Raw genomic sequence first — 13564 nt, forward strand, 5'->3', positions numbered from 1 at the left:
AAGAACAGCTCAAAGCCCCAGGGCCAATACTTCTAAGCAACCAAGAGGTAGCCAACCTATCAGATGCACAGTTCAAAACACTGGTGATCAGCATGCTCACAGAACTGGTTGATTTTAGTCACAAATTAGAGGAACAGATAAAGGCTAAACTAAGTGAAATGAAGGGAAATGCACAGGAAACCAATAGTGATGGGAAGGAAACTGGGACTCAAAACAAGAGAGTGGACCAGAAGGAAGAAAAAAATGACCAAACAGAGAAGAATGAAGAAACAAGAATTCAAAAAAATGAGGAGAGGCTTAGGAACCTCCAGGACATCTTTAAACTTTCCAACATCTGAATTATAGGGATACCAGAAGGGGAAGAGGAAGAGCAACAAGTGGAGAACTTATTTGAACAAATAATAAAGGAGAACTTCCCTGACCTGGAAAAGGCAATAGACTTCCAGGAAACACAGGAAGCTCAGAGAGTCCCAAAGAAGTTGGACCCAAGAAGGAACACAGCAAGGCACATCATCATTACATTAGGCAAGATTAAAATGAAGGAGAGAATCCTAGAAGCAGCAAGAGATAAGGGGATAGCCACCTACAAACGAGTTCCCATCAGACTGTCAGCTGATTTCTCAAAAGAGACCTTACAGGCAAGAAGGGGCTGGAAAGAAGTATTGCAAGTCATGAAATGCAAAGACCTACATCCAAGATTGCTCTATCAAGCAAAGCTTTCATTTAGAATGGAAGGACAGATAAAGTGTTTCTCAGATAAGATCAAATTCAAAGAGTTCATTATCACCAAGCTCTTATTATATGAAATATTAAAGGGACTTATCTAAGAAAAAGAAGATAAAAAAGATGAAAAGTGAAAGGACAGCAAACTCACAGTTATTAAGAACCACACCTAAAACAAAAGCAAACTAAGAGGACAGCTAGATCAGGAGCGGAACCATAGAAATGGAGATCACATGGAGGGTTAGCAACAGGGGAGTGGGAGAAAGAGAAGGGGGGAGAAGGTACAGAGAATAAGTAGCATAGACGGTAGGTAGAAAATAGATAGGGGAGGGCAAGAATACTATGGGAAATATAGAATCTAAAGAACTTGTGACACATGGACATAAACTAAAGGGGTGAATAGTGGGGGAGGGGGTGTGAAGGGTGGAGGGGAATGAAGGGGAAATAGAACAATTGTAATGGCATAATCAATAAAATATATTTTAAAATATAAATGATAAAGGCAACAGACAATAAAAAAACAATGCTTATATTGGTTTAATGCAGAGAAAAATGTTAAGAACTTTATATCAAATGAGTCTAAGAGATTAAGACAAAATGTACCTGGGTAGCTCATTTTAGGTTAGTCATTTGTTTTCAGAAAATTTAATATAGACCTAAAAGCCATCAGATAAATGACCAGGTACTGTTGTTATTGTCTCTAAAATAATTACTCCATTCTGTGAAGAAGGTGGAATGGGAAGAATTATTAATTTAGAGTCTTCTCACATTTTGAACTGAAGATGTACTTCTGTAGTAATTATAATAGTGTTCTGTGGGTTTCTTTTTAATTGATAAAATATAGCAGTTTTATAGTTCTTCAGCTAAATGTAAGTAGAATATAACCCAGAATAAAATAGGCAAATGCCCTGACCTCAATTTCAGATAAGTATAGTGAAATGATCTCTTTTTAACCACCTTCCATCATGTTAGCCCAAATTACTCCAATAAATGTCTATTCCATATCTGTGAAAAACATAAGAATTTACTGAAATTGAAAGATTTAATTTTGGCCTTCCATATTAGAGTTGTTTACACTAAAACCCAGTTGGACTTCATAAGAACTTGGGCTCCGCAACAATTCAGAATGCTCCACTGCTTGGTATTTTCCACATAACTTTAAGGATTTCAATACTAGGCCTGTTTAGGAGTTGTTTTGAATATACTGTAAGCTTGTATTATATTATTCTAAGAGTAAGATAATTCAGGGCAAGAATATTATAATGGTTGACTTCTTAGGAACTTAAATCACATCATCTTATTTTCTCATTTGTCCCTATTGTATAGATGGATAAACTGAATGAGAGATTATGTGAGGCATATAGTAGTATTTATGATAACTATTACAATGTTAGAAGGGATTAATGGAGTATTGTAGATTGCAACACATTAAACTGTTCAAGGATTCATAAATGAGAAAATATAAGTAAGATTTAGTAATATTAGTTGGCTAATTGTCAACTAGTAACAACTTTAAACCTTCTTTAGGAGTGTTGTGTGTCTTTAATCTACAGCTGAATTAAAAAAAATTGACTCCATCTTTTATGAACATTCATTTTTAGTGGAGAAAGCATAAATAGGACTGTGGTTAAGAATGGCTAGTTGTCTACTATAAAACTTTGCAAAGTACAGACTTGGATATAGAAAACAGACTGATGGTTGCCAGAGTAGAGGAGAGTATGGGAGCTGAGTGAAAAAGGCAAAGGGTGTAAGAAGTACAAATTGGTAATTACAGAGTAGTCATGGAAATATAAAGTACAGCATAGGTATTATAGTCAATAATATTGTAATAATAATGTATGGTGCCAGGTGGGTACTGGAAATATTGGGAGTGGGGGGACACTTTGTAAAGTACATGATTTTCTAACCACTATGCTGTATACTTGAAACTAATAAAAATAATATTGAATGTAAATTGTAATTGAAAAATAAAATTAAAAAATTGCAAAGTAAAAGACAGATGAATCATTGGTGTAATCATGCAGGGTCCATCTATCCTTGTCTTAGAGACCTATACTCACTTAAGATTCAGCTGCGCCCAGTCCTGAGTCATGGGACTGCCATGGAGAGACAGAGTTGTGAAGGGAAGAACAGCTGGATTGCAGACCATCACATGTAAAGTCTTCCTTGCTGAATCTGGGTGCTCGAGCTTCTTTGGTTGAAAAGTTATGTTCAAGAATAGGCTTCCTCCTTCTTCAAGAAGAACCACACTCTATCTCAGCCTTTCATATGAACAGTGGGGGATCACACAAGAGGTACACCAGCCTGCAGGGGAACCACTGGGACATTCTGTATGTTTGGTTTAGGACAACAAGACTAATTTTCCTTGCTGTCTGTGTAGCTTTCCTGCATCTAGTTTGTGTAGTTCTTATGCATTGGTAGATGTGAGCTCACAAACTGGGTGGGACTACACCACTGGCAAAGACTTTCAGTGCTCCTGATTGTAGCTGGAGGAGCAATCAGGGCCCTGCTAGTCGATGCCTCCTCTTGGCTGGTAGGGGCATCCATTCCTTCCACTGACTATCATCAGACTGGATGACTTTGTTTCCCCATGATAATCAGGGACCTTAGTCCCATGATCCTTGAAGAGAAAGAGGAGTGGGGGATTCTCTTCTGTCCATGGGTCTTCATAGAAAAGTTTTCATACTTGGGTGCCTAAAATGTTTAGCTTATAGTCAGTGTGATACTTCTTTGTGTCAATTTGACTGGTGCCCACATTGACATTTCTGAATGTGTCTGTGAGTGTTTCCAGGTGAGGTTAGCATTTGAGTTGGTAGACTTGGTATAGTTTTCTTTCCGCAGTGTGGGTGGACATCATCCAATCCATTGAAGGTCTGCGTAGAACAAAAGGTAAATGCTTCCATTGCTTCCTGCATGCCTGTTTCAGCTGTGACATTGGCTTTCTCCTGCCCTTTGACTGGGATTTATACCATTGACTTCCCTGGTTCTCAGGACTTTGTACTCAAACTGGAATTATATCACTGGGTTTTCTAAGTTTGCAGCTTGCTGATGGCAGATCATGGGACTACTCAGCTTCCTTAATAGTATGAACCTTTTCCTCATCTTTCTCTTTTTCCTGTTAGTTCTGTTACTTTGGAAAGCTCTGATGAATACAGTAAGTTTAAGTATTTCTCAGAGCAGCCTCTTCATTAATCTTATTTTATATATATCCTAAGCATTCTCCTATAATCTTAACATCTACCTTAATATGTAACTTTTTCTGGATAAAATAATCCTGAAGTCACTAGAACACTATCCAATTGTTGTTTGGCCAGAAGAATTGATAGCTATTAAAGATTCCATTTATTTACTTTTTTCAGCTTTCTCCTTTTCTTTATATATTCTACAGGCAGGTATTCTTTAAAATATGCATATATGCATGAATGCCTGTTTTAAGCATCATTTTATGCCTTATTCCTACACTATAGTACATGCATATTTTCTTTGATAAACAAAATCAGTGGATCTTGAGAATTCTGTTGTTTATCATCAGATGTGTGGCCTACTCCTTACTTGTGGGCAGTAAGATGTCTTTATATCTTACACTTAGTAAGATATAAAACTAAATAAAAGTCATACACCAGGTAATGAAAAAGCCTTCTGTTTCTAAATGAAACCATAGCAGATTTATGTCAAATGTTTTCCTCTAACATAGGCCTATAAATATATAAGAGGTTATAGTCTACATAAGGATCATCATGGTGAGCACCAGTGACCAAGTCCAGGGGCCTTGTTCTGTACTGTGGCTTTCTGGGAGAAAGTCAGCCCACACAGGGGCCACATCTGGATCTGTTGTGACACACAGGGAATTTAATTTCCTGTGACTAACTGAACTCTGAAGTATTTTCTCAGTTAACAGGCAATACAAACCTAAAAGAAACTAAAATGGACTATCAAGACTGGATGCTTGGGCCTCTCAGTCACAGCAAAAGAGCCTCTCAAGAGAGTACGTCTGAATAGGGTATATGTATTCATGCTCTTTCCCTCCTCCCTTCAGTGTGTCTGTGTTCACTGACATCTTTATACCTCTCCAACTAAGGCTCAATTTTTTTTTCTCTAGAAAACAAAATGATAAATGACAAAAAGCCTTCTTTGCCACCAAGAGGGACATCTGAAGGCAAAATCAATTTTTAGTTTTTTCATTCACTCATTCATTATTCATTCAACAAACCATTACTGAGTACTTGTTTTGAAACCATACAGTTGTGAGTATGTAAAACACAGACAGTTGTGAGTATGTGTATCATTGTTTATTAATTATTGTGTTATATTCCATATGAACAGCTGTAAACCTACTTTTGCCTTATCCTGTATTACTCCTGGCAAAAGCCCTTTATAAATTGAACTGTGTAGTTGGAGAACCTTAGGCCAAGTCAGCTGCAATGATTTACTTATGGTTACAGAGCATGTAGATAGAACTGCAAGGACCCGACTCAGGTCTCTGGGGTCCTTGTGTAATTTTCACCTCATCACAGGCTCATTCTTTTTTTCACAGCAAACACTGTAGACTGGCATGGTCTGAACTGCAGCCAATTTATTGCAAACAATAACAACTAAGATCTTAAAATTGTTAGCACCAATATAGGTCACATTCAATATAAAAGTGATTTATGTTGAAGAACTTAATTTTATCAACCCAATATTTCTGAGGAATAAAAATGTGCCATTTCATAACCAGTGCAATTTTTTCCTGCAGAATTTTTTGTCTTTTTATTTTTAGTATATTTTTTTCCATTACCATTATACCCTGTACACCCTCTTACTCCCCCACCCCTGCTCAATCACTACACTGTTATCCATTTCCAGGAGTCCTTTTTTCCCCCCATGATATCCCCACGCCCTAACCACCCTTCCATTAGAGCTGTCAGCCTGTTCTCTGTGAGTCTGTTTCTATTTTGCTTGTTAGTTCACTTTGTTCATTAGATTCTACGTATGAATGAAATAGTATGGTATTTGTCTTTCTCTGCCTTCCTTATTTCACTTAGCCTAATGTTTTTCCATGTCCATCCATGCTGTGACAAAGGGTGAAATTTTCTTTTTTTGTGGCCAAGTATTATTCCATGTGTCAGTGTACCATCATTGTTTTACTTTTATTTTTTTATTTAATTGTTGTTCAAGTACAGTTTTATGTCTTTTACTCCCATCCCAGCGCACTCCTCCATGCTCCCCACCTCCCTTCCATTTCCACCCCCTTAGTTGTTGTCCATGTGTCCTTTATACTTGTTCCTGTAAACTCTTCTTCCTCTTTTCCCCTAAAATTCCCTCCCCTTTCCCCTCTGGTCCCTGTCAGCCTGTTCTCTATTTCAGTGTCTTTGGTTATATTTTGCTTGCTTGCTTGTTTTATTGTTTAGCTTTCTGTTAAAGGTGAGATCATATGGTATTTGTCTTTCAACACCTGGCTTATTTCACTCAGCATAATGCTTTCCAGTACCATCCATGTTGTTGCAAAGGGTAGGAACTCCTTTCTTTCTGCTGCATAGAATTCCATTGTGTATATGTACCATAGTTTTTGGATCCATTCATTTACTGATGGACACCTAGGTTGCTTCCAGCACTTGGCTATTGTAAATTGTGCTGCTGTGAACATTGGGGTGCATAGGTTCTTTTCGATTGGTGTTTCAGGGTTCTTAGGATATAATCCTAGCAGTGGAATTGCAGGGTCAAAAGGCAGATCTATTTTTAGTTTTCTTAGAAAATTCCATACTGTTCTCCATAGTGGTTGTACCAGTCTGCAATTCCCACCAACAGTGAACTGGGGTCCCCGTTTCTCTACAACCTCACCAACACTTGTTGTTTGTTGCTTTCTTTATGATAGCCATTCTGACCAGTGTGAAGTGGTATCTCATTGTGGTTTTAATTTACATCTCTCTGATAGCTAGCGATATTGAGCATCTCTTCATGTGTTTCTGGATCTTCTGTATGTCCTCCTTGGAGAAGTGTCTGTTCAAGTCCTTTGGCCACTTTTTAATTGGGTTGGTTGTCTTCTTAGAGTGGAGTAGTGTAAGTTCATTATATATTTTGGAGATTAAACCCTTGCCTGAAGTATCATTGGCAAACATGTTTTCCCATACTGTTGGTTCTCTTTTTATTTTAATACTGTTCTCTTTAGCCATGAATAAGCAAGCTTTTAATTTTGATGAGATGCCATTTGTTTATTCTTTCCTTTATGTCCCATGCTCTAGGGGGCATATCAGTAGAAATGTTGCTGCATGAAATATATGAGATTTTTCTGCCAATGTTCTCCTTTAGGACTTTAATGGTGTCATGGCTTATATTTAAGTCTTTTATCAACCTTGAATTTATTTTGGTGTATGTTGTAAGTTGGTGCTTAAGTTTCATTTTTTTACAGATTGCTGTCCAGTTCTACCAACACCATTTGTTGAAGAAGCTATTTTTAGTCCATTAAATGTTGCTGCCCACTTTGTCAAATATTGACTGTAGAGACATGGGTGTATTTCTGGGTTCTCTGTTCTGTTCCATTGGTCCATGTGCCTGTTTTTATGCCAGTACCAGGATGTTTTGATTACAGTCGCCTTGTAATACAGTTTGGTATCAGGTATTATGATCCCTCCCACTTTGTTCTTCTTTCTCAAAATTAAAGCTGCTATTTGGGCTTGTTTATGGTTCCATATAAATTTTTGAAGTGTTTGTTTCATGTCTGTGAAATATGTCATTGGTACTGTCATAGGGATTGCACTGAATCTGTAAATTGCTTTGGGTAATATGGACATTTCGATGATGTTAATTCTTCCATTCCATGAATGTGGTATATGTTTCCATTTGTTTGTGTCTTTTTTAATTTCTTTAGTGTTGTGTAGTTTTCTGCATACAGGTCTTTTATCTCCTTGGTTAGGTTTATTCCCAGATATTTTATTTTTCTTTTTGCTATATCGAATGGGATTTTTTCCTTGATTTCTGCCTCTGCTGATTCACTGTTAGTATACAAGAATGCCTTTGATTTCTGGATATTGACTTTGTAACCTGCTGTTTTGCCAAATTCATTTATTAGTTCGAGCAATTTTTTTGGTAAAATCTATAGAATTTTCTATGTACATTATCATGTCATCTGCAAACAGTGACAGTTCTGTTTCCTCCTTTCTGATTTGGATGCCTTTCATTTCCTTTTCTTGCCTGATCGCTGTGGCTAAAACTTCCAATAGTATATTGAATAGGAGTGGTGAAAGTGCACAGCCTTGTTTTGTTCTTGATCTTAGTGCAAAATATTTTAGTTTTTGCCCGTTGAGTATGATGTTGGCTGTAGGTCTCTCATATATGGCCTTTATTATATTGAGGAATGCTCCCTCTATTACCACTTTGCTGAGTGCCTTTATCATAAATGGGTGTTGTACCTTGTCAAAAGCTTTTTCCACATCTATTGATATGATCATGTGATTTTTGTCTTTGATTTTGCTTATGCTGATTTGTGAATATTGAACCATCCTTGCATCACTGGGATGAATCCTAGTTGATTATGGTATATGATCTTTTTAATGTATTGTTGGATGTGGCTTGCCAATATTTTGTGGAGGATTTTAGCATATGTTTATCAGCAATATTAGCCTGGCGTTTTCTTTCTTTATTGTAGCTTTATGTGGTTTTGGAATATGATGATGCTGGCTTCATAAAAAGAGTTGGGAGTCTTCCATCATTTTGGATTTTTTTGAATAGTCTGTGAAAAATAGGGTTAGCTCTTCCTTAAATGCTTTGCAGAACTCTCCTGTGAAACCATCTGGCCATACCTTTTGTGTGTTGGGAGCTTTTTGATTACTGCTTCAATTTCATCTGCTGTTAGTGGTCTGTTCAGGCTTTTTGCTTCTTCTTCATTGAGTTTTGAAAGATTCTATTCTTCTATAAATTTGTCCATTTCACCTAGGTTTTCCAGTTTCCTGGCATACATTTCTTCACAGTAATTTCTTACAGTCCTTTGTATTTCTGTGGTGTCATTTGTAATCTCTTCCTCTTTTATCTCTGATTGTGTTTATTTGGGTCCTTTTTCTTCTTTATTTTTCTCTTTTTAATATATTTTATTGATTATGCCATTACATTTGTCCCATTTCCCCCCCTTCACTCCACTCCACCCAGAACACCCCCTACCCACCATTCACCCCTTTAGTTTATGTCCATGTGTCACAAGTTCTTTAGATTCTATATTTCCCATAGTATTCTTGCCCTCCCCCTATCTATTTTCTACCTACCTTTTATGCTACTTGTTCTCTGTACCTTCTCCCCCCTTCTTTTTCTCCCACTCCCCTGTTGCTAACCCTCTATGTGATCTCCATTTCTATGGTTCCACTCCTGATCTAGGTGTCCTCTTAGTTTGCTTTTGTTTTAGGTGTGGTTCTTAATAACTGTGAGTTTGCTGTCCTTTCACTTTTCATCTTTTTTATCTTCTTTTTTTTAGGTAACTCCCTTTAACATTTCATATAATAAGGGCTTGGTGATAATGAACTCTTTGAATTTGATCTTATCTGAGAAATACTTTATCTGTCCTTCCATTCTAAATGAAAGCTTTGCTTGATAGAGCAATCTTGGATGTAGGTCTTTGCATTTCATGACTTGCAATACTTCTTTCCAGCCCCTTCTTGCCTGTTAGGTCTCTTTTGAGAAATCAGCTGACAGTCTGATGGGAACTCGTTTGTAGATGACTGTCCCCTTATTCCTTGCTGCTTTTAGAATTCTCTCCTTCATTTTAATCTTGCCTAATGTAATGATGATGTGCCTTGCTGTGTTCCTTCTTGGGTCCAACTTCTTTGGGACTCTCTGAGCTTCCTGTGTTTCCTGGAAGTCTATTGCCTTTTCCAGGTCAGGGAAGTTCTCCTTTATTATTTGTTCAAATAAGTTCTCCACTTGTTGCTCTTCCTCTTCCCCTTCTGGTATCCCTATAATTCAGATGTTGGAAAGTTTAAAGATGTCCTGGAGGTTCCTAAGCCTCTCCTCATTTTTTTGAATTCTTGTTTCTTCATTCTTCTCTGTTTGGTCATTTTTTTCTTCCTTCTGGTCCACTCTCTTGTTTTGAGTCCCAGTTTCCTTCCCATCACTATTGGTTTCCTGTGCATTTCCCTTCATTTCACTTAGTTTAGCCTTTATCTGTTCCTCTAATTTGTGACTAAAATCAACCAGTTCTGTGAGCATGCTGATCACCAGTGTTTTGAACTGTGCATCTGATAGATTGGCTACCTCTTGGTTGCTTAGAAGTATTGGCCCTGGGGCTTTGAGCTGTTCTTCTTCAGCCATAATGTTTTGGTCTGTTCACACCTGTTACATATGAGGGGCGGAGCCTTAGGTGTTCACCAAGGTGGGATGACCCAGTCTCTGGGTTGTGATGCTGTAGGTGGGGGAGGGTCAGAGAGGGGCAATGGTGTTTGTTCTGCTCTCTCTTGGATTTCAGTCCCCTCTGCTGCTTTCCACAAGCAAACTGGACCCCCTTGGTTCTGGCTTCTGGGTGTGTGGGCTTGTGTACCCTCCCGAACCCTGTGGGTCTCCCCAACAAACTCTCTGTGAGCTTGGGAGCTTCTCTGGGTACCTCAACCCTGAATGTTTTTCCAATTGGTGCTTTTAGGCTTTAAGTTCCGCTGCTGGGGCCCTACCGTGTGTGGTATGTCTCTCTGTTCGCTCCTCTGCCTGGTTTATCTGAGTGTGAATGTGTGACCATGGTCAGCCACCTACCTTGCACGCCCACTGTGTCTTCTTGTTGCCACCTCTGTCCTGAGATCTACCAGTGGCCGTCTACCCAGCTGGGTTGGTCTGGTCTGGCCACTCTTTTCTGCACACCCCAGCTCTGCCAGCCACTGACTATGCCCGTCTTACCAGTCTGAATGAATGGTTCATTATTGTCGGGCTTCTCTACAGTTCAATTTTCTGTGTTTTGGTTGTATTTTTTGTTACTAAAACTTTATTGTCTTTAAACTTGGTTGTACGAGGAGGCACAGTGTTTCTATCTATGCTTCCATCTTGGCTGGAAGTCTCTTCTTTTCTCGATGAGCCTCCTGAAAGGCTGGTCAATTTGTTTTGTGTTTTCAAAACACCAGCTCTTGGATTCATTGATTCTTAGAATTGTGCTTTTAGTCTTTATGTCATTTAATTCTGCTCTGATCTTGGTTATTTTCTTCCTCCTCCTCCTTGCTGTGGGCTGGCTTTGTTGTTTTTCCTTGAATTCTTGTAGGCGTACGGTTAGGTTGCTTCTTTGAAATGTTTCTATGTTTTTTACGTAGGCCTGTATTGCTATGAACTTCCCTCTCACGACTGCCTTGGCTGTGTCCCATAAGTTTTGGATTGTTGTGAGTTCATTTTCATTTGTTTCCAGAAACTTGTTGATTTCTTCCCTAATTTGATTCTTGACACGTTCATTGATTAATAGCATGCTATTCAATCTTCATGATTTTGAGTGTTTTAGGTCTTTTCCCTTGGGGTGGTTTCCAGTTTCAGTGCCTTCTGGTTAGAGAAAATGCTTGGGATGATTTTAATTTTCTTAAATTTGTTGGACTTGTTTTGTGTCCTATCGTGTGGTATGTATTTGAAATGTTCGATGTGCATTTGAAAAGAATGTGCATTTATCTTCTTTGGGATGAAAGTCTCTCTCTCTATATATATATCAGTTAAGTCCATTTCATCTAGGGCATTGTTCAGTGCCACAATATCGTTTTTGATATTTTGTTTGGAAGATTTGTCCATTGTTGACTGTGGGGTGTTAAAATCTTCTACTATAATTATGTTGCTGTCAATATCTTTCTTGAAGTTCTCTAAGATTTTCTTTATATATTTGGGTGCTCCTATGTTGGGTGCATAAAAATTTAAAATGTTTATGTCTTCTTGGTGGATTCTTCCTTTTAGTTTTATGAAGTGACCTTCTGGGTCTCTCTTTATGGCCCTTTTTTTGAAGTCTATTTTGTCTGATATGAGAATTGCTACCCCACCTTTGTTTTCTTGTCTGTTTGCTTGGACAAGTTGTTTCCAGTCTTTCACTTTTAGTCTGTGATGGTCTTTTGTCCTGAGGTGGGTCTCTTGTAGGCAGCATATGTGTGGGTCATGCTTTCTTATCCATTCTCCTATTCTATGTGTTTTGATTGGAACATTTAATGCATTTAGGTTTAAGGTTATTATTGATAGGTATTTATTCATTGCCATTTTTTAAATTTTATTTATTTTTCAATTACAGTTTTTTGTCTCTTTCTTCCATCCCGGTCCCCCCTGCCCTGTCTCCCCCCCCCAACCATTCCCTCCCCCCCCCAGTCCTCGTCCCTGTGTCTTTCATACTTGTTCCTCAAAATCCCTCCCCATTTTTCCCCTTAAATTCCCTTCCCTCTCCCCTCTGGTTGCTGCCCACTTGTTCTCTATTTCAGTGTCTTTGTTTTTATTCTGTTTGCTTGTTTGTTTTATTCTTTAGCTTCCTGTCAAAGGTGAGATCATATGGTATTTGTCCTTCAATGCCTGGCCTATTTCACTCAGCATAATGCTTTCCAGTTCCATCCATGTTGTTACAAAGGGTAGTACTCCTTCTTTCTCTCTGCTGCATAGAATTCCATTGTGTATATGTACCACAATTTTTTGATCCATTTGTTTACTGACGAGCACCTAGGTTGCTTCCAAATCTTGGCTATTGTAAATTGTGCTGCTATGAACATTGTGGTGCATAGGTTCTTTGAAATTGATGTTTTAGGATTCTTAGGATATAATCCTAGCAGTGGAATTGCTGGGTCAAAAGGCAGGTCGATTTTTATTTTTCTGAGAAAATTCCATACTGTTTTCCATAATGGTTGTACCAGTCTTCAATCCCACCAACAGTGAACTAAGGACCCCTTTTCCCCAAAACCTCTCCAACATTTGTTGATTGTTGCTTTGTTTATGATAGCCATCCTGACTGGTGTAAAGTGGTATCTCATTGTGGTTTTAATTTGCATCTCTCTGATAGCTAACGATATTGAGCATCTTTTCATGTGTCTCTGGATATTCTGTATGTCCTCTTTGGAGAAGTGTCTGTTCAAGTCCTTTTCCCATTTTTTAATTGGGTTCGATGTCTTCCTAGAGTGGAGTCGTGTAAGTTCTTTGTATATTTTGGAGATTAAACCTTTGACTGAGGTATCATTGGCAAATATGTTTTCCCATACAGTTGGTTGTCTTGCTAATTTAATACTGTTTTCTTTAGCCATGCAGAAGCTTTTTATTTTGATGAGATCCCATTTGTTTATTCTTTCCTTTATATTCCTTGCTCTAGGGGACATATCCGTAAAAATGTTGCTGCGTGGAATATCTGAGATTTTCTTGCCAATGTTCTCCTCTAGGACTTTAATGGTGTCATGGCTTATATTTAAGTCTTTTATCCACCTTGAATTTCTTTTGGTGTATGGTGTAAGTTGGTGCTCAAGTTTCATTTTTTTGCATGTAGCTGTCCAGTTCTCCCAACACCATTTGTTGAGGAGGCTATCTTTACTCCATTTTATTTTACTGCCCCCTTTGTCAAATATTAATTGACTGTAGAGAGTTGGGTTTATTTCTGGGCTCCCTGTTCTGTTGCATTGGTCTATGTGCCTGTTTTTATGCCAGTACCAGGCTGTTTTGATTACAGTGACTTTGTAATACAGTTTGATATCAGGTATGGTGATCCCTCCTACTTTGTTCTTCTTTTTCAAAAGAGCAGTTGCTATTTGGGCTCGTTTATGGTTCCATATAAATTTTTGAAGTGTTTGCTCTATGTCTTTGAAATATGCCATTGGTACTTTAATAGGTATTGCATTAAATCTGTAGATTGCTTTGGGTTGTATGGACATTTTGATGATGTTAATTCTTCCAATCCATGAACAAGGTA

General features: G+C 38.1%; 1 protein-coding gene across 10 annotated transcripts in view; it reads left to right on the forward strand.

The window, feature by feature from the left end:
- LDLRAD4 (low density lipoprotein receptor class A domain containing 4) overlaps window positions 1-13564 on the forward strand; it is a 670991-nt gene that overhangs the window by 102825 nt on the left and 554602 nt on the right. The gene's annotated exons all lie outside the window — the stretch shown is intronic.

The sequence above is a fragment of the Artibeus jamaicensis genome, unplaced genomic scaffold (assembly GCF_021234435.1).
Source record: "Artibeus jamaicensis isolate MK-2021 breed Jamaican fruit bat unplaced genomic scaffold, CSHL_Jam_final contig_511, whole genome shotgun sequence".
NCBI classification, from domain to species: domain Eukaryota; kingdom Metazoa; phylum Chordata; class Mammalia; order Chiroptera; family Phyllostomidae; genus Artibeus; species Artibeus jamaicensis.